The sequence below is a fragment of the Protomyctophum bolini genome, assembly GCF_963924005.1.
Source record: "Protomyctophum bolini genome assembly, chromosome: 2".
Classification (NCBI taxonomy): Eukaryota; Metazoa; Chordata; class Actinopteri; order Myctophiformes; family Myctophidae; genus Protomyctophum; species Protomyctophum bolini.
The window spans coordinates 40,083,573-40,109,436 of record NC_137863.1 but is presented as its reverse complement, the minus strand read 5'-3'; the positions used below and the strand labels follow the sequence as shown (position 1 = coordinate 40,109,436).

Sequence of the window (25,864 nt, the reverse complement as noted above, 5' to 3'; positions counted from 1 at the left end):
GGGGTATTTATATGCAAATACAATATCATGACCAATGGCATTGCACGACTAAACAATGAGCATCAATATGATGATGTAAAGGTGAAAAAAGAACAGATTTTTTAAATGAATGAATTAATTTTAATTTAATTAATTTAATTAAAATATAAATTGTTGTAATGTTGCAAGGGTGGGTCTTAAACCGGTCGTTCTTGTCCGCTAATAACTTCTGAGAGCGGGACAACCTTTACTTTTAGGATATGATGTGCGGAAAACGGTAAGAATTTTGTATAGTGGAAAATATTTTGAAATTGTATGAATCTTAAAAACAAATCTAAGAAATTCCATAAATAAATAATAATAATAATAATTAAGAAAGTGGTGAAAATAGTCTTCGCTGTGCGTTGTGAGCTTGGAGATCTGCTATTTTCACTAGTTTGGTCTAATTTCTCTTTTGGGTCTCGACCTGAAAAGTTTGGGAACCATAAAGAAAATCAAAATGTAAAGGGTTGAGATCACTAATCTAATTAGATCCACCTTAAAGGGGTAATCCCGGACTATAGCCCCTCCCTCTATTTTCCGCGGCGGGGCTCTCCGGCAGCTCGCTTCCCTCTTTTGGTTCTCCAGTCACGAAAATCACGGAACTACTGGGCTATTAATATTTCCCTCGTCTGGAGCAGCGAGGTTCAGTTTATCTGCACTTACCCACTCCGAAGAAGCCGAAAGAAATAATTTTCATTGTAGGTCTAATTCCTGGATCTGGACTGGAGGCTATTTCTTTCTCGGGTGTTATTTTCCTCCTCTTTGGAGAAGAAGGGGGCTTTTCATTGGTTTGGTTTTGAAAGTGAAAAGTCGTGGATTTTTACTTTTCCGGATGGGCTGTGTTGCATGGCGACGACCTGATGCTTTAGTTTATTAATCTTTCGAAGTCAACTGATTTAGAAACTAAAAAGAAAAGCTTATCTTAAAATGAAGCCTGCATGTCTGTAAACTGATTCCCTTCGTCTGTCTGACTGCCTTCCTTCCTTCCTTATTCCCTTCCTTCCTTCCCTACCGCAGTTATCAAGTTGGACTAATCAAACCCATACAATTAACACATCATCCCCGTACCCTGCCTGGCGGCAAACTGTCATTTTTCCTCCAAAGAAGAGTTGACCACACATCTCACAAGATCAACGTCGAGACATTCCATTGTGACTGAAACGAGAGAAAGAGGGTACATTTTTCATCAGAGACAGACCGACAGACGGGGACTTGGATTTAAAACCTTTTTAAAGGGACTGTCATTTGGTGCCACTGACGAGGCTGGGTCTGCTCTGCGGTGTCATGTTCTAGCTGTCTACACTGTTGGGTAAGAAAAAGCTGTGTTCTGTTGCGTTTTTGTTGACATACACACTTTCCTTTCCACAGGTGCGAAATCACAGTTGTAGGGACATTGCTGTAGTCTGCTGTGTTTTACATGCAACCAACCAGGGAGGGAGTCCTCGCAATTCGCATCACTGGAAAACATCTCATTTGGCAGTTAAACCAGCGATGTTTTGGCAATCCCCCCCCTTCCTTGTCGGGTGGAAACAAACACCGATTTTGTTCGCATTCTATTCTTGTTAGTTTAATGAGTGGGGTTGGCAGGCAGACTGTCTGAGGTCTCCCCGTGTCTTGCAACAGTTTGCTCTCATGGAATTTGACAGGCACGCTATTTCACCATTAGGACCTCGTTGGGTAAGGCAACGTGCAACAATGGTCTCTGAGCAACAGTGTTTGATTATGAACCGAAGGTGTGCCATGAATGTGATGCATGATATAGGCTGGCTTATTGTTTGTGTGCCTTCGGGATAAGCTTGTTATTTGGCTTGCTGGAACAGCTCGCCGACATTGACACACACAATAAGAGGCTACACACCCCTTGTGCTTTTCTGTCAAGTGATTGTTCTAGCCAATTAGTCCCATGAAAAAGACAAACCCGTTTTTTATTTAATTGTTTTTATTGTTGGGCTACTTGTCCACCTGACCCCCCCCCCTAACCCCCCACATGAATAAATGAAAGGAAAATGAAAGGGGCAACAATAAAAGTTGTTTAGGCAAAATCCTTCTCTGTGTAATTGCCTCTAGTTTTAGTGCAAAAAGTAAACCCTTCTTACGTCATTTGTGAAGATGGGCGTATATATAACAGCTTCTTCTCTGTCCTGTTGTCGCCTCCTCCTCCACTGTGTTTCTGGGTGTGTCCTCACGCTATTGCGTCTCGGAGAAAGAGGGAGACCCCGCATATTGGCTCATGACTCCAGCCCTGCTGTGTGACCTCCAAACGAGGGCATTTCTCCTTTTACATTCCCCTCCCTACTACGACGCTAGTTTAGCGGATGGGCATATACCAACTTATAATGTGAAGCAATATTTGTGCCTTTATGTCGAATACTAACCTATTTGATCAAGAGTTTGTATTCAGCACCACGAGTGAACACGGCAATATATGAATATGGAGAGTCAGATCCTACCTCAAAGCAATAATCACACTGTCACCCTGCTGTCTTACAGGTCTTTGACTTCTCCCTTTTTATATTAATAATCGGGGGTATCTCAGATAGTTATATAAGGCTACATCAATTATTTGTATTAGGACTGCAGAGACTAAAGCCTATATTGCAGATGAGGGTGCTTTATCACCAGTAATTGATTGCTGTTTAGAATAATTGAACACACGCACACACACACACACACACACACTCTTTGTTCAAAACCTAATTTGTCATGTCATTTGGATTTTACACATTTTTGTTTTTTGAGGATATTATGCTGCAATAGTTCCCATGAAAACTTGGATGACCAGAACAGTTATTTGACAGGTCTAAAACAACCTTCCAGATGTAAAAGAAAATGTCTTCATTTTTAAAGTAAGGCAACTACCTTCCGTATAGGTGGACATTTGAAGAAAACCTTGGCAGGCTTGATGTTGGAGGGCTGTTGGAGAAATGTAGAAAAACTTTCGATGGTAAAGTGTAGCTTGTGAAAGACCAGTTTGTCCATCAAACCGTGTGTTTGTCATACGTGCGTGTGTGCATGTGTATTTCCCCTGTGGGCTAAGGGAGTTCAGAGCTGTGCACATCAAGCTGAGAAGACTGTTGGCCTGCCAGCATCTGTTCTCTCTAATTAACAGACAACTCGGTATATGTGTGGGTGTGTCAGAACAGTTAGATAGTGAAAGAGAAGGACTTTGAGGTGTGTGTGTGTGTGTGTGTGTGTGTGTGCGCGGAAAATGGGGCCAAATACCTCCTTCCACAAGGTAGAATGGGCACACATATTAATATTAAACCATCTTACAGGCATAATGTATATATATGCTCCTTCAAAAGAGTAGTCTAGATCTTTTGGTTTTTGTTACCGTTTTAATTTTTGTGTTTCATCACACTTGTCTGTCTATCACCACAGTGGCTGAGGCTGACCAGCACCCCTCGTTAGCAGTAGCACAGTGAGTCAGTGACTCAATCCCTTTAATTTCAAGGACCCTCCCTCCCTTTCGGGTCTACTGAGTCTGCGCCCCACAAATTGTGGCACGCAAATCCCACAATTTGTACTGTAAAATCCGCAGGATTTAACTCCCTCTTATGAGTTAACCTCCATTGACGGATATACAAAATGTGTAGACAATGTGTCGGCATATTCATGTGTGAACGTGCGCAACATATAGAGTGGAGGCAATATTCTTTCGGCATTCATGCCCGCTTGGGACCAACAACATTGCAGGCAAAGTCTTGGAAAAGGAAGTGTGAAGACTGCCGGCAGCATCATGATGTTACTTGCATATTCTGAGTGTAGCTTGTGTTCAATATATATCACGGAGCGTTCCTCTGTATCTATCCTGCAGAGTACAACCGCACAGATGAACCTAATATGTGTTAATTAAGGGCCGTTTAAACATTTTAGGCTGCAGGAAAAGCAGCACATCCACCTCTGTTAACCCTGTGATGATGATTGATCAATATTACATCATTATTCTGCCTGTAAGTGTAAATGGTCGTTTTCATAGCCGTTTCCTCAGCAGAAAACCATTTTTGTTCTTGTCGTTTTTTATTTCAATGGATTTGATCGTGACAGCCCTAATTGGAGATGGGTATTGCTAATGTTAATTATCAATGTTATGGACTGCAGCTGGATTTGTACTGTATGCCGCCCTGAACATTTGTTTTCGGACAACAAACTTGTGTGAATTGCACAATCATTACGATTTCAGTCATTTTCTGTGCAGCCTTACCTGCAATCAGTGATTTAGCCTAGCACAGATGAAATGGAGGCGTCTTTTAAAGTGGCCCCATGACACTGTGTGTGTGTGTGTGTGTGTGTGTGTGTGTGTGTGTGTGTGTGTGTGTGTGTGAGAGTGATGTCATACAGCTCTTGCTTGGCAGGTGTTCGGTGGGTGAGAATGTGGGGGTTTGAAAAAAAAAATTCTTCACAACAGGATTCTCTTCTCTCAGTCTTGCACCATAATTCAGCTCCCTTACGATGCCATTTCCCCTGATGCCTCGGTCACCATTCTCTGCTCAATCTCTAATCCTCCACCACCCACTACATGGGTTCTTCTAAACCCTTTTCCTTTCTCATCTCATCTTATCTTTATCTCAGGTCCTCTCCTCTCACCACTTCATGGTTGAGTGGCACTCTGTCTGCGTGTAGAGTTAATGCGTGTAGGGGTCATGCTAAACCCCCTTTCTCATTCTCATTCGAGAGGCCCTTGGGTGCCCCTACACACACACACACACACACACACACACACACACACACACTTTTTCTGTGCTAAATAAGCATGCATGCCTGGTTGGTTTACATTTTGTGGAGAGGGGATGAGAGTAGTAGGGCAACAAGAAAACAATGGGGAGAGAAGCGTATACACAGTTAATATTATGGTTATTATGATATATGCTCAGAAAAGTCTTCTCTTCATCTTGTGAAGTCTCAATTTTCAATTCTCTTACCTCTGGGGGATTATTATTTCTACTCCTAAATAACTCCTAAATAATATTTTTGGTGGAGTCATTCAGTTACTGTAGGTGTTGAATATCACTGGCATGTTTGTGACAAACTGTAGCAAGCTCATGTGTGTGTTGCATATTTAGCACTGTGTGGGAGTGTAGGCTGCTATGTGATGGTGGCTGTCAACACACACACACACACACACATGTGCAAAAACTGCACATGCGCACACACCTGCACAGCAATTTATGTGTGATATATTAAGTACATGTGCTGTCCCTATGGAGCCTTGAGGGATGTTGCAGCCTTGACAGCAGCTGATGGTGTTGATACTGTGTGGAGAGGAAGGAAGAGGGTGGGTAAACCAACACCAGTCACGTCATACGACACAGTAAGATTGGTGTAAATCACCGTCAAGTTCAAGTGCACGGTCATGTGCCCGAGACGGAGATTGATAATCTCCGTCAAATTAGTGCTATGAAAACTGATCCATCGTCGGCAAGCCTAGAGGCGATGGGCACATTTTATTAATGGATTAAATGGGCCCGGGCCCTCAAGGTGTTAAGAAGCTCATGTGTCCTGTTTTAAAATGTTATTTTATTTTAGACCCAACCTTGGGAAACTCATCTGGCAACTGGTTTCCCCGGTAAGGCGTAGCGTGTGGAAGGAACACATAATTACATTATTTCCTCTCCATCAGGCACCCCGGCTGACCAGGGGGAGGCAGTAGAGACCAGGATTACTGCATGTTTTTTTTGTGAGGGTACCCTAGGGGACACGGGGAGAACATGCAAACTCCACACAGAAAGTCTCTTTCGTAAGCCCCACTTAGGGTATGGGTGCTGATGACGCGGAGGAGCGAACACTCCCAGACGGGAATCGAACCTGGGACCTTGTAGCTGTGAGGAGACATTGCTACCAACTGCGCCACCGTGTGGCGTGCCCCATTTATTTGTTTTAGAACAAGCTTAATAGCCTAGGTAATCTTGGGCAGTACAGTGTTATAAATGTTTAGAAAGTTTTAACAAATATCTTTCCCAGAAAGCTGGCGATCGGTTGGGCGATATTGACAATAAGTAAACGTAAATAGCCTTTTGCAACATCCTGATATAGTGAGTAACCTAGTAAATGATGTGGGGCTCCACACAATCGGATAACATGTTGCATGTAAACGCAGCTGCAACAGCTGCATTCACACACTAATTCCGCTATAGATGCAAGCAGCCATGTGCCTCAGATTGCAGCAGTAGCATGTCATGTGTGCCTGCCCTGGGAACAAATCCACATCTCTCATGCAGACAGCCTGCTGAGCCATCATCTGGCTAGCATGCTTACTACAGAGGCAGAAGTAAAGGTAGCTCAGCTCTCGGTAAGCTGCTGCTGTTGAATTGGCGGTGTGTACTGTCGGGTCGGAAGTTGTAGGGCAGCGTCGAAAGCTGATCGAAGTTCGGTCGGCTTTCGTCCGTCTGGTAGAAGCGGGCTGGCGGAAAGGAGTTCTCTGGTTGGTAGGGACACGATACAGTTACACAAAGATAGTCTAAATACAGATATGTAACCCTAAGCACCCTGCAGTGCAGTAGTTGTCTTTATAATTTCTCAAAAGCATGTGCGTGTTTTTTGTGAAAATGACATCAAGCCATCTGACTGTGTCGGCTCTAAGATGCATTCAGCATCCGATTCCTAGCCCCGAGTCCCCGACATTTTTATGTAGACTTGGATAGCATTTTATGTATGTGATGTATTGCCATGCTTTTTTGTTCTTGCTTAATGTAAGTCGCTCTGGATTAAGAGCGTCTGCTAAATGCCCAAATTGTAAATTCATGTTTTTACACATTGACTGATCTACCGACTTCATTCTACTGCCAGTCGTCGATAGTAATCTATAGTAGTCTGTAGGGGGATAACTAGAGTCAGAGAAGTTGTCAATGAGGAGAGGGAATCTTCAAATCAAACTTTTATAAAGCACATTTAAAACAATCAAAATTGACAGTGAGACGGTGAGATCAAAAAGTTAAAAGCCAAAGAATAAAAGTGTGTTTTGAGGAGTGATTAAAAAGACTCAACCGAGTTAGCATTATTTATATGAAAGGGCAAGCTGTTTCAGAGCCTAGGAGCAGCAGCAGCAGCAGCAAAGGTGCGGTCGTCCCTACTCTTAAATTAGTCTCGGGAACCTCCAAGAGCAGCTTGTTTGCTGACCTCACTGGCACTGCTCTTTGTGGGGTGTAAGGGTCCAAGAGTTTTGATAAATATAAAGGGTAAGAAAATACTGCCGAAGCAGACAACCCGCAGCACTCCAGGTTAGAATCAAGTCCTTACGGTGCAAGGCTCGAATATACAAGTTGAAATGAAGAAGATGCCAGTACTCATTGTATGTCCTTTTCATATGAATTTATTTACCTCTGACGTTTGAACGTGTTTCGGCCTGTGTGGCCTTCGTCAGCGTTGGAGGTAAATACATTCATATGTAAAGGAGATACAATGAGTGCTGGTATTTTCTTAATTTCAACTTAAATGTAAAGGGAACAGGCCGTGCAGAGACTTGCAAGTAAATAAATCATAATAGCTTAATGTTGAACACGGGTGCATGTCATCACTCGATCCACATGTTGCCTGTGTGGAAAATACTACATTTAACGTAGCACTCTGATACAGACCTGCTTGTGTCATCAGCCTAAAATCTGGTGCATCACACATGCTCATCACATATGTCATCCTCTACCTCATTCTTCACCATATAAATCCGTAAATCCCCTTTTAAATGCTGAAAAAGCGGATAATCACATGTATGTACACTAGCTAAGAAAAGTAAAATTCAGATTTTCTTTTGATTACTATTCCAAAGCTGGCTCTATTGATGGCTAGTACATTTACAAAACATGACAGCTATTTGTGTGTGGGGGGGGGGGAGGGAGAATTTATGAGGGAGAGAAAGGGGTAAAAGACATGTTCACTCATTTACAGGGCTCACCATGGCTACAGTCTTATACTAAACATCAGCCAGGGAGGAGGGGAAGCCAGGAGGAAGTAGAGTGCAGATCGTTTCCTCATGTTGTGCTGGCACTTTCTACGCCTCCTGTGTATCCCCTTGCCCGTTGTTCGCCCTGCCTTTTGTTTTCACCTGTATTCACTGTACAGTACTGTCAGCCTCTCCCACCTTCTGACTTCACAGTTCACGTCATACTTTTCTGAATCGGAGCACTGTTATATTGGCACACGCTTGTTTAAATGTGTGTGTAGTTACTAGTAGACGTAGTGTGTGTGCTTCAATGCCTTCACACATTTAGATTAACCAGCCCTGGTATGTCAAGCCTGTGAGATGGCTAGCTTTACTGGGACATCAGCCAAAAGGGAACTTGCCAAAAGCTCTCTGTCCCTGCCTCCACAGATGCATGCGTAGTTGCGTACACAACCACAGTTACCACACACACACACACACACGGCAATATTGTATTGTCTCTCCCACAAAGTTAAATTTTGACTTGTCACTGTACATGACTGTAACCTGTATGTTTGGTGAATGGTGAACTCTCTGGACTGGGCTCTGAGTGTGGTGAATGGAATGCCGAGTTCACTTGAGAAACTAGGCGTGGCACCATGTTTGGACAATATGACTAGAGGCAGCCATTTATCAACTGTAGTGTTTACACACACACACACACACACACACACACACACACCTTATGACAAGCAACCAGGTGCTAGTCATGCAGCTCACGCTGGTGAACTTTGAAATCAGAAGTAATTTATGCTAAGACCAGCATGTCTACAGAATGTAGACTGTTTACGTGTGCTTCTATTTCACTTTACTGGAAATCAAAACATCAGTCAAAATGCAATTTATACAACTTCAAAACTTGACAGGCCTCATTGTCTAAAATACAGACGAGTTGCTGGAAATGCTGTGTCATCCATGATTTAAGAATTCATATACTGTGTGATTCAAAGGGTGGCCTACAATTTGGTCTTCATGGAAAGGTTGAGACATTTTCCACACCAGCATTTTCCCTCCCTCCTCTCTTCCTCTTTCTGTTTCTCTCTTTTGAAACTGGAATTATGAGCTCAGTGTCATCATGTAGGCTAAAGCTCTTCTTAAAAACCTATTTGAACGACATACATTTAGTGATGCACTTTATCCTTTTACTCGTATCATATTTCCGTGCTTATATTACTGCTCAGCAGCATCAGTTTAAGTACCGACCCGAGTCACCGACCCGACGTTATCGGGCGGAGCCGGGCCCAAAAATGATGCTAATTAGTCGGGCCGAGCTGAGGGACGTATCGCACTGGAATTTCAGACTCGGAGGCCTCGTACACTGATGTCGGACGAACATGTGACGAATCGAAGTCTTTCGTCAAACCACGTGACTTCCATTGGAAAAGCATTGAGCCCGAGGCGGCCATGAAACACAGACGGAACAGATCATGTCCGTCCGCATGTGTGTACGAGGCCAGAGCAGCAGCCCGTAGTCCCGCACTGCACGCAGGCAGTAGAGAGAACAGTGAATGGTGTGAGACTTGCTTGCTACCGCTGGTTTACCTCTGGTTTGCGCACCAAACGAGCTTCTAAACAGTTATCTTGTCAAGTTGCCATATGCTTAAATGTTTTATAAGACCAATCGGATCACACGATAGCTGAAGCGTGAGGTTTTCGTCACGTTGCACTGAGCTATCTCGTTGTTGTTAACCCAGCTGGCTGCGATGAATAAAACCTAATCATTAAATAACGTCACCAAAGTGACCAAACGATCCATGGTGATTAACTTAAACGCTAACGTAACAAGCAACTTCACTTCAGAGGAAACTAAAGGGAGGGAGCTGCAGCTGCTATTTACTCACCAGTCTCCACCACCACTGTCTGGAATTAGAATGATGGAAATGAAACGGCCTATTCGTGAGTTACATACATCCTTTATTTCGATAAGTCCGTTGATCTCCTTTCTCACTTTCACACTGAACTACGGCGCCGCTGCACCACAATTTAGTGGCGTTTTTTTCTTTTCTTTATTTTTTCTTTTTGTCGGCCTTCGGGCAAAACATTATGGTTGTTTTTAGGGTCGGGCCGAGCCCTGGGCCGACCCAGTTAGGGCGTTGGGAACTTTAGTTTCAATGGACGCTAACAATTGAACGCATAGATGCTTTGACTTTTTTGTGTGTGGCTAAAGCGGAGAGAGAGGCTTTTGTGTTCATCAACAGTCGGTGGTTTAATCATAGTGGAGATAAATATTCTATGACTTCTTAAAAGGTAAGGGAAAAACAGAAAATTGCTGGCACGGGTGAATTATTTATTTACTCTACTACTACTACTAGTGCATGAGGTATTGAACGTCCTCATAGTTGGAGTAAAACGTGTATGTTTGATTCTTGTCTATTAACATTGAGAAATGTTCTGTATGCAGTGCGGGGTGTGTGGACATAGCAAAGTGCACAGAAGACACGGCCGTCTTTCACCTATTCAACAAACACCCCTGTCACTTCCTAACGTCCCATTTTCTCATCGCAATACACCCCAGTCAAACATGTTTACTGATTGCATTCTCAGAAACACCCCGGTCCCACCCACACTAGCATGAATCACAGCCTTTATGTTTTCCTCGACCAAACCTTGTTAGCGCTGATTCCATTAGTAGATAATGTGACCAGTTTTAAGAAGACAATTGGGGCCAATGAAGGCGGAATTCTACTGCTGATGTGGTGATTTTGAGATGTGATATGCAACAAGCCACTGATTGTGTGGCATCTTGTGACCAGGGCTAGAAGAGGGGGAAAAAAATCATCATGCAAAAACATTCACCTGAATCGGAGCAATGTGTCCCCTTTTGCTGGTAAACATTGTGACTTGAGTGTGTGTGTGTCTGTTTCCTTCTGTCTATACAACTGAATGACTCATGTTTTCTACTAGTCTGCAGCAGTACTACTACAAACCAAAGCTGTTCTGTTTCCATAAGACCGACTTCCTGACATTTGCAAATTCATTTGTCAGCTGTTCAGTGTTTTGTATGACATGTATCTGATATTGCTCTTTTCGACATACAACTCCACCATATGACAAAGCATAGCCTATAGGGCTTAAAGGTGACCTCGTTTTCCCGCCTTGTGAGATTATTCACAGGTTTACTTAATGGTGTATTATAATATGAATGCATTTTGCATGGAAGTCTTATCATTCGATTCTTAACTCATCAAACTTATAGAGAAAAAGAATATCAAGCCATGGAGCCATGGTGATCCTATTCATTAAAATATAGGCAAGCATACAGCTGGCAGGGCCAAAACCACTCTCACATGGATGATGGATCCTGTATTCTTTATAGACTGTTTCTAATGTTATGCTGCATGCAGGTAAGGTATTCCAGGCTTGCCCACCTGCCCCTGGCAGTTAAATACAACCTTAGGGCAGGTGGAGTTTGCTTTTGGGTTGCTCGACTGGGCAAGTGCTCGTTTGAGAGTAGACGCAACCGTCTATGAACACAGCACCAGAAATCTGTCTAAAAACCTGAACGGGACCAGAGTGCTCTCTGTCTTCTGGTCTGTGGAATGTAAAACAAGAGCAATGTTTACCTGTGTGAAGTCCTATTCATAGCTATTTAGGTATTTGGCATACAAATTGAGGTATGACATTTTTTTTATCGCACAGCCCCAGAAAGTATAATAAATATTGTTAAATGGAACAGTAATTCATTTTTTTTTTTTACCTTTAATTTTCTAAAGGACAATTTACTTTTCGGGCAAGTGAGCATGACCTGTACCTGTGTAGTGCCTTTGAGACCTTAGTGTCAAGTTCAACCCAATGACCCCATACTTATTTTATTGCAGATGCCTAGCTGTTGCTGTGCCACACGGCAGTGTCTGTCTTCAGTGCAGTCAACCTGGAATGTGTGCACACGGAGCAGCTGGGCATATTGACTGGGCAGCTAATCAATGACGTGTCTCAGTGATGCTTCTTTTGTAGCTTATGCCAGGTGGATGATGGGTCTTCATCTTATTATTATTATTAGTGTCTTTGGTCATCTAGGCATTAACAAATGTGGCTGCACATACAGGATCTAAAGAACATGCCATGAATATGAGCATCCTGATGGCCTAGCTACCGGTAGTAAGCACGTGATGCATAACCCGACCCATTTGCAACAGTGTGGATTCTAATAGGGCTGACGAGTCAGTTGAGAGTTGAGACCCCCTCTGTCGAAGGCAAATTATTTTATTCAAGCCATCTGTGTTTGTTTGTTTATTTATTTATTTGCATCAGTTACTGTTCCTGTAAATTGACTTAAAATTAAACCTGTTGAGTGTTGACTTATCATATAATGGAGGCTCTTAGAAATCCACCGTTTTGAGAAGATCTACGTCTGCTTGTTGTTGTTAGCTACCTGTTTCTAAGCTACTATGACCCTTTTTAGATGGAAACCATACATCACATGGATTATGCAAGATTTTGACTACAGTTGATCTATTTATGATATGAAAACCATTTTCCTGGGACCTAAAAAATGTCATGTAAAACAAAAAACAAAACAAACAATATTCAGAAGAAAGAGAGAGCAGACTGATGAGGGAGAGAGGGGGAAAAAGTCTTTGCCTTTGAGACTTCTCCTGAGTGAGTCTAATTATGACATTAGCACATAAGCATTTCCAGGGCGCTGGGTAAGGGTGATGTTGGTGGCAGCTGCATGCTAACCACCAAACAAATCATATCGCAATTAGGCGAACAAGGACCCATCAGTGCTGGTCTCTGCAGATGGTCTTTCAACTTAACTGTCATGTTTGTGTGCAGCTCCAGGGAAACGCAGATAAAGTCTCAACCTGTGTTTGCAGTGGCGAGTAAACTCTAAAGTTCTTATGGTCCCACCTTTCAGCAGCCCATTCTTTACCTCAACTTGTTTTTCCCAGTTCAGCAGGGGGCTGTAATTACACTTGTGCGGTTGGAACGTAATTTATGCATTAAATGTATGTATTCGGTAGGCTTCAGGGCTAGGCTTTCTTGGCTGTGAAGGAACAATATGTACAAAGATGACGAAGGTCATATGGTACGTTCAGTTTGGTAGGTTCAAACTAAACCTCAAATTGTTACATTACCAACCCGGAAAGCACCTGGCTGTAACAGCTTTAAACATCTCCTTCTCCAGTATCATGAAAACCCTCACCCAGAGATAACCTCTTAAAATACAGACAATAACTCCCAACATGGAAGAAAGTCCAATTGAATTTGAAGCCTCAGACTCAACTCTATAATCTCCAGTTGGACCAGGCAACTGCTGTGGTGCTCAGTCTAAGCCATTGAAGTCAAAGCATAATATACAACCAACTTGAACCAGTCTTGGTCAACATTCAATTTTTTTTGTTTTGTTGATATTGCCATTTTATTATTGTATGAATGTATTCATCATGCGGTGTAAGCTTGTAAATGAGTTCATACATGTCCGTGCAAAACATGCACAACATGGCAAAACATTGTTGGTGCTGAAACCTTGTTAAATACAAGGGACAATACAGTGTGTGTGGTTCTTGCGGTTAGGTCTTGCGGTTAGGTCTTGCAGTGCATGTTCGACCGCATGTCCGACCATTTGTTTCTGTATGTCGGTCCGTTGGTGTGTCTAATCTGTGTGTGCATCCCATTTTTCTTTATCATATCTAGTATTTCAGTGTGTGAGAGCATTCAAAGCATTAGGTGGTGGTCCTGGTATGCAGCCTCTGATTAATTCCTCTAACAGATGGCAAGCTTTAATATTGAAAGTAACCTATGTCACAGTCAATTCAGAAATTGTAGCAACTGCTATAGGATCATATGCACTACGGATATCAGGGGGTAACTGGCTAGCCGGTTAGCCGACCGTTAAGTACTGTAGACATGCAGATGCATGCGTGCAGATGCGATGCGTTGTTTATTGAAGATTAGGCATCCTACAATTTATTTTTAATGTTAAATGTTGCTTTTTTTGTTTGTCTTTTTAAAAGGAGCATAAATAAATGCATACCATTCGTCTGCCAACTTTAATTATGTAGCCTATACATGCATATTACATTTGGGGTAGCCTATAAAAATATATATATCAACAAACGTTAATTAACCGGATAATGCCATCAGCTACCCGGCTGGAAAATGAACAGTTACCGACATCCCTAATATGCACACAGTGAAGTGGTCTGTTTTCCTCTAAATGTGGCTAAGCAAAAGTACAATGTCCCCTTTTTAAATGGAAATACCCAAATAATGTAGACAAGACATGTGGTATAGTCAGAAGAATTCCAAGCAGTTTGCCATCATACAGTATCAAAGACACCCATTGTTCCATCTAAGGCCTAATAGAAGTGGGATTAGTTTAAAGTAGACTAGAGTGGAGTGGAAGAGAGTTTAACATGATTTGTATAAGCTGCATCTTGTCCATAATTCCCCAAATAATCTAAATTAAGCAGATACAAATATGAAAGGTTAAGGAGAATAAAATGTGCCAACTCCAGTGATGTTGCTACGTTTTCAATGTAATGGGTCCCAGGCTTAGAGTATATATATGAATAGAGACGGCACCGGATTTCTCCTCTCATCCACTTGCATTAAGTTGCTCAAAAGCTTTCACTCCTTCTTCCGGTTAGGAACAGAGTGCATTCTGGGAAGAATTGGGCCAAATCGTGAACGTGCTGTGCCGTTGACTATCATTGCATGCGTTCACGTGTCATCATGAATGTGCGCAATGATGGTCAACGGACCAGAATTGGCCCAGCGCTGCAATACCAAATTCGGCCACTATGTCCATTGCGCCTCAGGGTTTCCGCCGGGTGCCGTCTCTATTCATATATACTCTAAGGTCTCAGGACCCATTACATTTTTTTTTAATGTCTCCAAGCTCTACAATTTGAATATTTTATTTATTAGGCAACATATAAATGCAAACAGCACAATGTACAGTGAGGCATTTTTGTCCAAAAAAGGATTTCACAGAAGAAAGACCTTGCGGCCTTGTTTCCATTCGGCTCCCATCCACTCACACATGACATGAATAATAATTTAACACGGTAACAACAATTTATATAACAATAATAATTTAAAACAAACATACATTTCCTCTAAACATGAAATATACAGTATGCACAGGTTGGGGCCGATGTTAATCGGAAGGGGATTATTAGCATAAAGAGGCTGGGTGCGATCACCTCCTCTCCCAAGCTCACAATGTGTGTTGCATGCGCAATGCATTTTGAGCATGTAGTAGATCATCGATTTTCAAGGCGCCACACCGAAAGACTGAGCACAAATGAAGCATTTCTCTTTCATTCGCTACGTGTCTGCTGACTCTGCTCTATGCAGACACAGCTGCACCTTGTCCCTTGAGTTTCCACACCCCTTGGGCCCCTCGCCTGAACTTCAACTATGACTTCCAGTTCAAATGAGTTCAAGTTCAAATCTTGACGGCTTCACACCTGCTATTAGATGTTCAAAATGAATGGGTTTTATTATAATTTTTTAAGCCTGGCTCTGCAGGAGGCTAGCTTTTCTGGGAGATTGTCCGTCTGTGTGTCCATCTGTCTGTCTGTGTCCGGAGCTTATCTTGAATACAATTTTCTTATACTGTATACTTGAAATGGATATGTCATAGATTATCATTACAGGCTGGCCACATTAAGTCTCGGATCAACATTGGATCCAATTCCACATTGGAGCAGTACAGTACAGTGCAGTGCAGTGCAGTACATTACATTACTGTACATTACAAGTACATCCACATGTGCTCCGAGCCATGCTTGTGCTCCGTGTCATGCTTCTCCCGTGTGAATAACGAGATCCACATGATGATTATGAGTTTTTAAATAAGAATAACATTAAATCGAGATCGTTTTCGAAGCTGCCCAATATTCTAACCAGCATCATATCTAGCTCATGTTATTCCCACAGGCAAGAGATAATTTCATCTTTATTTTTCAAATAAGCAACTGAATTAATTGACCAAAACCAAATTTTTATTTTTAGAAGTACTGAGAGAGTGCCGCTCTCCCCACCCTGGCTACAGCCCACATTTAGTGATAAGGAATTAAGACTCGACACACATGGAACAGTGTCTATATACATCGTCATTTATTTTTTAACCCATTTAGGCCTGACGTCGAAATTTTAAAAATGTCTTCTAAATTCTGACAGTTTTCTGAAATACCTATGTTTGTATCAGTGGTGCTCAATATTTCATGTCAAGGACCCCACAAACTATATGTAATTAGCCACCGACCCCCGTCTGAAAATATGTTGTTCCAGTTACCCCGCAGAAGCAAAGATTTGAGTTAAAACGCTCACTCTGACAGAATATATATTCAAAGATTTGTGCCACATTTTCACGATTTTTCAAAAATAGCAGACCCTTCAAGTTCCACAAGCTTGTAGATCTGCTATTTTTCAACAGCTAAAGTATAACATAATGCTTAAAACACAAAGGGGTTCCTGCCCAAAATGGGTTAATCACAATGTAATTCCATGTATACCGTGGTAAATTGTGGAGACTGTTGGATGGTCATACCGACCGACCATACTGTAGTTCAATGTACTGTAAGCTAGTTTGAACACGTATCCCTATCATGCAATTAGTTTAGGACTTGTTAGACTTCAATCAATTTGTTAATAACTTGTTATACTTCAACGCTTGTACGCTTATCCCTTTTCTCTAATCTAAGAAACACAATCACAAGAGGTTAATAGTTAATACCCCAAAGTTGTACGCAAGACATTTGTTTTGTTGCCATGTAAAGCAGACTGGCTCCTTGCATGCAAATACGCTTCATCAGTTTATCCTGTCGCCTGCTTGGAGGAAGCCCAGGGGATGTCACCTGGCTCCAACCCTAGCCAGAGGCACCGCTACCTGGGTCGTATCAAAGCTAGGTTGCCCCTCCCATGGAGCCCTTTGGAACTCGTTAGCTGTTGGTGCTAATTGCGAGGGTCTTTAAAAGCCCAGCTGCTTGCACTTTTCAAAGGATCTCCCTTTCAAAGCATGTTCAGGTTTGTCGGCGCTGGTGCGGGAATAGGAGGGTGCACAGCCAGGAGGCCTAGCCAGAAATGGAATTAATTTATGTTTGGTTTTATGAAAAATTCATCATCACTATAGATGTAGGGCACTGGCATTAGTCCCGCCTAGTGGCCACTGTTTGGGAAACAGTGGCCACTAGTGTTTAATATGCCCTTGAAAAGGAAAAAGATGAATGTGTATGTATCATCAGTAGTCATTTGTCTGTAAATTCATCCACACACACTTATTGTGATAATTCATACTAGCACAGTGCCCTTTTGGAACACGCCTATGCTAGGCCTGTCACAATTATCATCATCATACTGGTAATCATTTGTGACACGTAAGCTTGTAGATCAGCTATTTCCGCTATTTTGTATAGTGTGTGTGTAGTGCAGTGTTTCCCAACCTGTGCTACGCGGAGCTATGGTGCTCCTCTTGATGTCTCCAAGTGTTCCGCCTGATTTTAACTAAATTAACACTATCCCTCCCCCGAAAGCAAAAGCTATTGAGCTGCAGGCTTCCTATTGTTGCGTCGTTGTTGTCACACGTCTAACCATTAGACATGCGATAACTACAACACGGAACAATAGACTCTAACGACCCTCGGCCATTGAAATGTTAATGCTTAGATGCATGCAGAAGACGCTACATTTCGCTCCCTCCAGAAAGACTGGAGCGCGCAGAGTGCATATGCACGTAGATGGCAGACACACACAGTCCCGACCCAAACACTGAGGAGGTAAAGTAAACGTGACGTTGTTGTGATTAAACATAATGTGCCACGAAAAATAGCTGTCCAAAATTGCTTTCCATAGATGTCCAAACATTATCGCCTCGTTCGGCCAACAAAATATATCTCCCTCCCTTCACAGAAGCGCAGTGATGCCTGATTTATTCTTCGTCGTACACGTGTTATGCTTGAAAATGGCTGATCTACAAGCTCACAACGCGTTGTGGACGCAACGCGTTGTGAGCTTGTCGATCAGCTATTTTCAGCACGTGGAAATAAGCAGGCTGTGAGAACTGAGACCCTTCACAATAAAAGCATGCAGCATTCACAAGTTGGCTCATAATAAAGAAAGGAAAAGGATTAGGTGGCATTTCACATTTCATATGAGCAATTTTTTTGAAACTGAGGCTCTGTCTCTGTCCTTTTCTTTCTCTTTGAAGTTATTTGATGAGTGCTGTCATGTGTGTTTTTAAAAGTATATTTACTTTTACGTTTTACTATATATTTAATATATATATATATATATATATATATATATATATATATATATATATATATATATATACACCCCCCCCCCTAGGTGTTCCCCGAGATTTTAGGGCTATGAAAAGTGTTCCCTGGGACAAAAAAGGTTGGGAAACACTGGTGTAGTGTACACATACAAAATGTCAGTAATGTCTTTGTATATTTCAGGTATTTATCAACCAATGTATTTATTCATAAACGTTTAAACAATTAAATCGTTAATCGCCATTATTTGTGTGACAATCGTCAACTTGCACCGTGTTGCTACTTGCACCGTTGTCGACAACCTGGTATGGCTGCTTGCAGCGTTCTCAAGAACTACTCGTCTGATTGACCTCACACTTATAAATCGACTCTGCTCACCCTTTGGTCATCAGACAGTCATTAGTACACCTGACATGTGCTAAGACGATTGGATGAACGGTTCTTGAGATGTACATGCATTGCATATACATGCATACTAGTGTACATATACACCTATACACATGCATGCATAAAGAGATTCCTGCTATTTATAGATTGAAGGTTACAGTCAGTCACACATGTGCAAAGTGAATATTCGCCTGCCATTCATTTACATTTTATGTGAGCAAAGGCATATGCCTCCCACCTTTGAACTTTGACCAGGTGTCAACTAATGGCAAAGAAAGTGTGTGGTTGTTGACCCCACTTGACTGTCATTATCTTTGTGAGCGATCATGTGTGACCAAACACATCCACTCAAATGGCCTGCAAAAAGGCAAATGTCTGTGTGCATCACATTCTGCACTGCTCACTTTTCAGCATGTTTGTCTTGGCAGGCATTGGTCATTTCCCTGCATTCAAGTGTGACCACACACTTCACAGACTTTTGCGAAGAGAGGCAGGCTCAAAGTTAATCTACAGGAGCAAAATAATCGAAATCTTAAATTAAATATTCGATGTAACTATAACATCTTGACGTAACTAACATCTTCGTCAGGTCATGACATGGAAGTGCTTCAGAGTAAAAGCTCTGGCTGGCACTCTAGCGCCATTATTCTGAAAGATTCAGTGACAACCGACGTGTTTTAAAAAAAGGTTTTTCAGAAATGACTTTGGACATGTAGACTGACACATTACCTTTGTTACATCCTCTTCTGATACTTGAATGTTTCAATGAAATAATAATCCCTTACAGTGTAGAGTTTTGTTTCATTAGCGCGAGCGTGACCAAATAGGCTACAGCTTTTGTTGTTGTTACTCTGCTGCAGCTGCTTGCGGAACACACGTGAACTTTATTTATAAAGCGCTTTTCAAAACACACGTGAACGGTGAAGATGCCAAGGATTCAACAGTGATGTCACCGTTATGCTATGCAACACGAAAGTGACAGGGATTCGAAGCTGTTTATAAACCCCAGTCAGTGACGCATTGCTGACGAATCCTTGGTATCATCATTCGACCGAGTCAACTTTCACCAAGTTCTGGTGACACAATAGAATAGATCCACGGTCGGGAAAACTTGGGATTCCCTTCTCGCGTACTGGTGGGAGTCGTGGGACATACAGGTGGTCGGGATCCTCTGAATTAAAATACTCAAGGCTTTACAATAACAATTTATTGAGTTTGTTAAATTGATTTGAACAACAGGCAAGTGCCTTTTCTTCTGTTGTTGGCTTCAGAGTGGTGCCTTGCTCAAGGGTGGCGTTGTGGTTGTTGATTGCGGTGGGGAGAGCGGCACTCATTTGCTGTATCGGCAGTGAATTTCAATGCTTTGAACTGTATAGGCTACCGCTATACTTCCCTCAGTGCAGTATGCAACTTTCTCCCAGGGCTTGAAGGTTTTGCGGTAGAATTTAGTTGTATAATCAATATGGACAGAACATTTTGAGTAATGGACAAACAAGGGCTTAAGAGCTCTGTAGTAAAGCTTGTGTAAAGGGTGTAAACATTTCAAACGTTTCATTTAGCTCTTAAAGTTGGATACTCTGCCACTTATACAGCAATGTTGTATTATAAAAGTTCCAAGCCTTCAAACAATCTGTACACGGCACGCACAAAACGGCATAATGAGGTATTTTGTCTCCTTCCGTGTCCTTGCTCCAAGCCCATCTCTCTTTACCCTGCTCATTTCCCAACTGAAATTTCCTCTTGTAAACATACTTTCTACTAGTCTAAAGCAAAATATCCTTTTACTCCATGCAGTCTTATTTGATGTGGGATGTCTGACAGCATGCGATAATATCCGAACCCCCCCCATACTGCATCTGCATACCTTGACACAGACGCACACACGCACGCAGCCACACATGCACGCACGCACGGACAGAGTTTTGAATTTGCACCCAAGGAGAGAAAGAGATGGAGAAGGAATGCATTTTTAGTGCTCACTTCCACTGCAATCGACTTGCCTTGCCTACATTCACCAAACCAATTAAAAAAATTGGTTCTTTATTTATTGTCTCCGCTAGGCCTAAGGCATGACTGAGACTTTCTCCCCTGTCTGTGTGAGTGTGTCGTTCTGTCTGTCTGTGTGTGTGAGCTGCTATCTCTGGCACCGTTTGACCCGATCAGTGTGAAACTTTGCACGCACACTCCCTGGAGGGCCTGTTATCGGCCAGTTCTAGTGCCACCAGGAGGTAGATTATTATTTTCACATTTCTCCTACAGATTTTGTATGTACGTACATCTCGCCTCGGCTAAGCCTGTCTTATACTTATCATACGACGTGTTGCATGCTGTAAATAGCTGATCTGCCAGGACACACACACACGCACGCACACACGCTCGCGCACACTATTCAATACACTGTAGAACAGAGGTTACCACTGGTGGTACTTGAGCCCCCCTCTGGTGGTACACGGAGTCTCCCAAAAAAGGAATGAAGACAAAAGTGGAATTAAATATTTATTACTACAGGTAGTTCTTCTGACCAAGCAATTGGTTGAAATAGGCTATCCAGCCGTGCTGAAATGAGCACGACGGCACACCTAGCCGTCGATAGAAGATTTGACAACAGATTTATCACATTAGTGCTGATTAGTGATTCGACAGAGTTTTGTCAGAGCAGCAGCATTATTGGCGTAGGAACGGAACAGAAAGGGCAGGTAATACGCTACTGTATTTTAACATTATGTTATTGTTATGGTGGTACTTGGAGAGCCAAATATCTTCTGAGGTGGTAATTCAGTATGAAAAGGGTGGAACCTCTGCTGTAGAGCATTACAACATGCCGATACTTTGTGATGCTATTAGCCATCCATTCACCCAAATGAGTCAGGAATCCCAAGAATTAAGTTTCAAAAAATGAACTTCTCCCAGGGCTGGAGAGCCACATTCCAGAGAGAGGCGCGCGAGGACGGACACACACACACACACACACACACACACACACACACACTCTTTGGGTCAAAAAAAAAGGCAGATCTACAAGGTCTCACGGCTTGTAGATCTACCTGTTTTCGCAGCGCCGTTCGCTATGCGTTGAGAGCTTATAGATCGGCCTGTTTTTGCAGCGGCGGTGTCAGGGCAACAAAATAAGATAGATTTCAGGCGGAGATTAAGTGAAGTTGAATCAGACAAAGCTGAAGCAACAAGCTAAGCTAAGCTAACGTGATGAAACTTTATTGTCCACAAGGGAAATTTGTCTTGGGCTATACCACTTTATGCTGTACAGGTTAATAAAAATATTCAGCGATATACTCATCCAATCCACGATTGCTGATATACGTATTAGTATTGTCACCCAACCTTAACAGTTTCCCTGCGTAACCCGCTAGTCACGCCTTTTATTCCATTGTCTCTCCCTGCGTAATACGCTAAACCCGCTCTTTGTTTTATGTGTTTAATTTGCAGTTTTTTTATAACTTTAAATTACCCGATTCTGATGATTTCTGCAACAATCCTACAGTGGCATGGGCTGGCATTTACTTCGATACATGAAGGCAAATATGAGATAAGAGAAGATAAAAAAAATGCCTCAATGCCTTGGGACATTGTGTTGTTACAGCAGCCTGGAATAGGATTTAGGATGAAGCTACAATGTAACAAAGAGAGATTTGGCAACACAAAGTAGTACCCAAACTTAATACACAAGTCTCAATCAAAATGAATGGATACAATATGCTGCTTCACCCATTTTTACACTTCCAGAAGACCAGGCATTATAATGAAGCAATATAGCATAGCAAAATTGTTGGTTACACAAGTTGAAGTCTCCGGTCCATAGAGATGTATCTTATTTTGGGAAGGGAAAGTATCCCTCTGGCTATTTTGTTTAGAACTTGATAGCCTATGCAATTAAAAATGTATTTTCATTGTATGAAACATGCATGACAAACATGAAAGCAGTCTTCTTGAATGTACAGTATTTGTACAGTATATACTTGCATGGAGCTCGCGAAGTCTCACGATAGACGAAAGCTCATACTTCATAGTAACGCCATTGGCGTGTTTCAGCCGTAAAGTGTGACACTTAACATACAAAGAATATATACTGTATACTAGTATAGTATATATATAGTAGTTTAGTGTTATTTTCTGCCTCTTTGCAAGTTATCCACGATAACGGTCTGTGCTATATAATAGGAAATCTCTGCTGTTTGATGAGGAGATCCAGTGTTTAACTGTTTTAGAGGTAGAAGTGGAGAAATGCAGCAGTTTCACTTTCAATAAATGTGTCGTGCGTCTCTCTCTCTGTCACTTCCTGAGACGTGTGCCAGTGCTGTCAGTATCAATTGAGTTTGTCATAAAACAAGAATGTGGATGTTCCAAAGCAATATTCTTCGTTCAGTGAATAAAATGATAATCCTGCAGTTGGCTGCGTAGACACGACATCGGCCTCTAATAAAACTAAATGCCATTCAAAATGCCATATTCATTTTCAATGCAGGAACAACAAGCGGCTGCATAGATGTAGTCTAGTTTATAGCATTAGATATAGGACTGAGCACTCACTGAACATGACGGGGATATATATACTGTATACTGTATATAGAGCCTTAGTAACCGCTTTGTCTACTGATTTCTTAACATTAGTGATTAATAACAATTATAATACTAATATAGGCACTTCAGAGCAATCCTTCATAACATTTATCAGCTGGCTGGCAATTCAACTCGTAGGCTACAAGAACAGGTTAATTTAGCTATTGTGGTGATGACTTTGTACGATCTCCTCATAGACCTTTTCTATTCAAATGGTCATGTTTGCATGCGACGCAACCGCACAGTGAGACTAGTAATGGACAGAGGTTGTGTCTATTGGCATCTTGGTTGCATACGTTGAAATAAGTACATGCAGTTTGATGGAGGGAGAGGGAGAGAGAGAGAAAGAATTTACTTTTTTTTCCGGTAAAGATGTCCTGTGGGAATTATATATTCTGGGTTTGGTCGTATAACGAGTGTCTAAAATCGACAGTGACCCGTCTAATTCTATAATACGCTTCATTCTATAATATGTTTCGCAGCATTGCTATTTTAACGGACCGCAATTTTTCAGTTTTGAGGAGGGAAAAAAAAGCATCACTGCAGAGTTCCCGTGGACCTACGAGTGAATCCACCTGGTGTTTGGCAACAGTTGATCCACAAGCATCAATACACATTGGGAGCCTGTAGATCGTCTATATTCGTCAGGCGACACCATCGGATTAATACATGATCATATTGATTAGGCTATACCTGACGTTGTTCTGCTCGCAGCAGGAGCTCATGAAAAGTATTTTCCGTCAGAAAAAGCACAACAAAGATATTCCATGGCTGTACATGGGAAGTAAAAACTCTTCTTTTAAGCATATCCTTGTTATGCAGAGATTAAATGTGGATCTTTAATTGTAAACTAAACTTGTGTTTACTTTTTCTTTTCGCACACTTCCCCCTGCCCCCTTCCCTCTCCCTTCTTTTGCACTACAGCTGCACGTGTGTTAGTGCATAGGGTGATCATAATATTGAAAGGCAGTAAGGCACAGTATATGGAGACATAAGATTTTTTTCCCCTTGAAAATAATGAAAAGGCAGAAATACTGGATAGGGGAAAAATATAATAAAATAAACATTTAGGTGAACCGTTCCACCCTGTGTGTGTGTGTGTGTGTGTGTGTGTGTGTGAGGGCTTTAAGCAACTGGCTGACTATTTAACTAGTAGACTAGTAAATCCACTAGTTGATAAGAAATTTAAAAAAAAGTTTTTAGTTTCCTTTCTTTTCCTCCCGTTTTTGTAGACCTCGCAAGATCATGTAGATTATAGATATAGTCACCAATGTACACCGTTTTTTTTCCCCCCCATAATCCGTAGACCTACGTAGTTAAACGACTAGTCGACTAGTAGAAATCAATAGAAGTGAAAGCCTGTGTAAGCCCGGTGTGTATGTATACGGTTGGAGCGTTGCATTCTGTTACAACCAGCCTCTACGCCTCCTTTCCTTTTAGTTAATGTCCTATCCTCCCTGCCCGCTTCTCAACCCTTATGTCATTTTCTTCTCTCTCTCTCTCTCTCTCTCTCTCTCTCTCTCTCTCCCCCTCTGTCTCGCTGCAGTAGTGGGGATTTCCTTTTTCCACTGTGGTCACATGACTGCAGATATGGGTGTGGTCTCCTGCATTCCAGGCTTCTCCCTTTTGTTGGCAAGCAACAACATAACAACCACACACGGCACATAATGTGTGTGTGTGTGTCAGTGTTTTTCTGTTAAGAGAAGTGTGTGTGTGTGTGTGTGTGTGTGTGTGTGTGTGTGTGTGTCGCGATGGAAAGACTTAAGAGAGCTGTGTGTGTATATGATTAGCCTGCTGGGACCTTAGCTAAATGGAAGCAACTGTACTCTTGTCTAGACACTAGATGATATAGAAACACACACACACACCCTCCAAATCATATTCTTAAAAAATATGCACCATTTCTCTCTCGGCTTGTGTTTGAATTATATACTGTGTGTGTGTGTGTGTGTGTGTGTGTGTGTGTGTGTGTGTGTGTGTGTGTGTGTAACTCTGAGTGATAAGTTGTGACTACAAGTCCCCCTGGAGTGGGTGTGGCAAGTTTGCCTAGTTGTGTGTGTGTGTGTGTGTGTGCACGCTCACACACACGTAGAGCAGACAGACGCGCGCGCTCGCACACGTAGAGCAGACAGACATTTGGGGGAGGCAGTACTGCGCAGTCCGCTGCTTTAGTATGCAAGGCAGGTGTGTCTGCAGAGGCAGGGAGAAGGAGACAATCTGAGCAGGAAAGGGTGAAACCGTCACGGAGGAGGAGAGAGGGAAGGAGACTCGGAGACAGGTGGAGAGAGGAAGAGAGTGAGGGAGACTCGGAGAAAGACAAAAGGAGAGACAGTGGGAGAGAAGGGGACTTGGATGGAATGGGAGAAAGGGAGGACTCTAGTCTAGACTGAGAGACAGACTAGCAGGAGAGAGAAAGAAGGGCAAAATAGAAAATAGAGGGATCAGCAGGCACGTGACAGAAAATGGGAAGGTTGGGGAGCTATACACAAGGGAAGGAGAGGGAGACTGGAGGTTAGGGAAGGCAATTAGCTTGTAGATCTGCTATTTTGGCTATTTAATTTCTTGGAAGATTAAAGATTTTTGATACATTTTACCTACAGTATAATTACATGCCCTACAGGTGAAAGTGCTCCGCCAGGCCAGGTTGCCTACCAAGTGTAGTGTTTTGATATTGATATTGCTGTTGTACTTAAATAAAGGTATGATGATCATGATGATGATGATGAAGTCATGTCAG

At 42.2% G+C, this 25,864-nt stretch overlaps 1 protein-coding gene across 1 annotated transcript in view; it reads left to right on the top strand.

Annotated features, from left to right (window-relative positions):
• The first annotated feature begins 615 nt into the window (after nucleotides 1–615).
• The window catches only part of atp2b4 (ATPase plasma membrane Ca2+ transporting 4), a 114,668-nt gene continuing 89,419 nt past the window's right edge, over nucleotides 616–25,864 (top strand). Inside the window, exon 1 of the mRNA XM_080786917.1 lies at nucleotides 616–1,330. The gene's annotated coding sequence lies outside the window, so the exon portion shown is untranslated. The remainder of the gene's footprint in view (nucleotides 1,331–25,864) is intronic.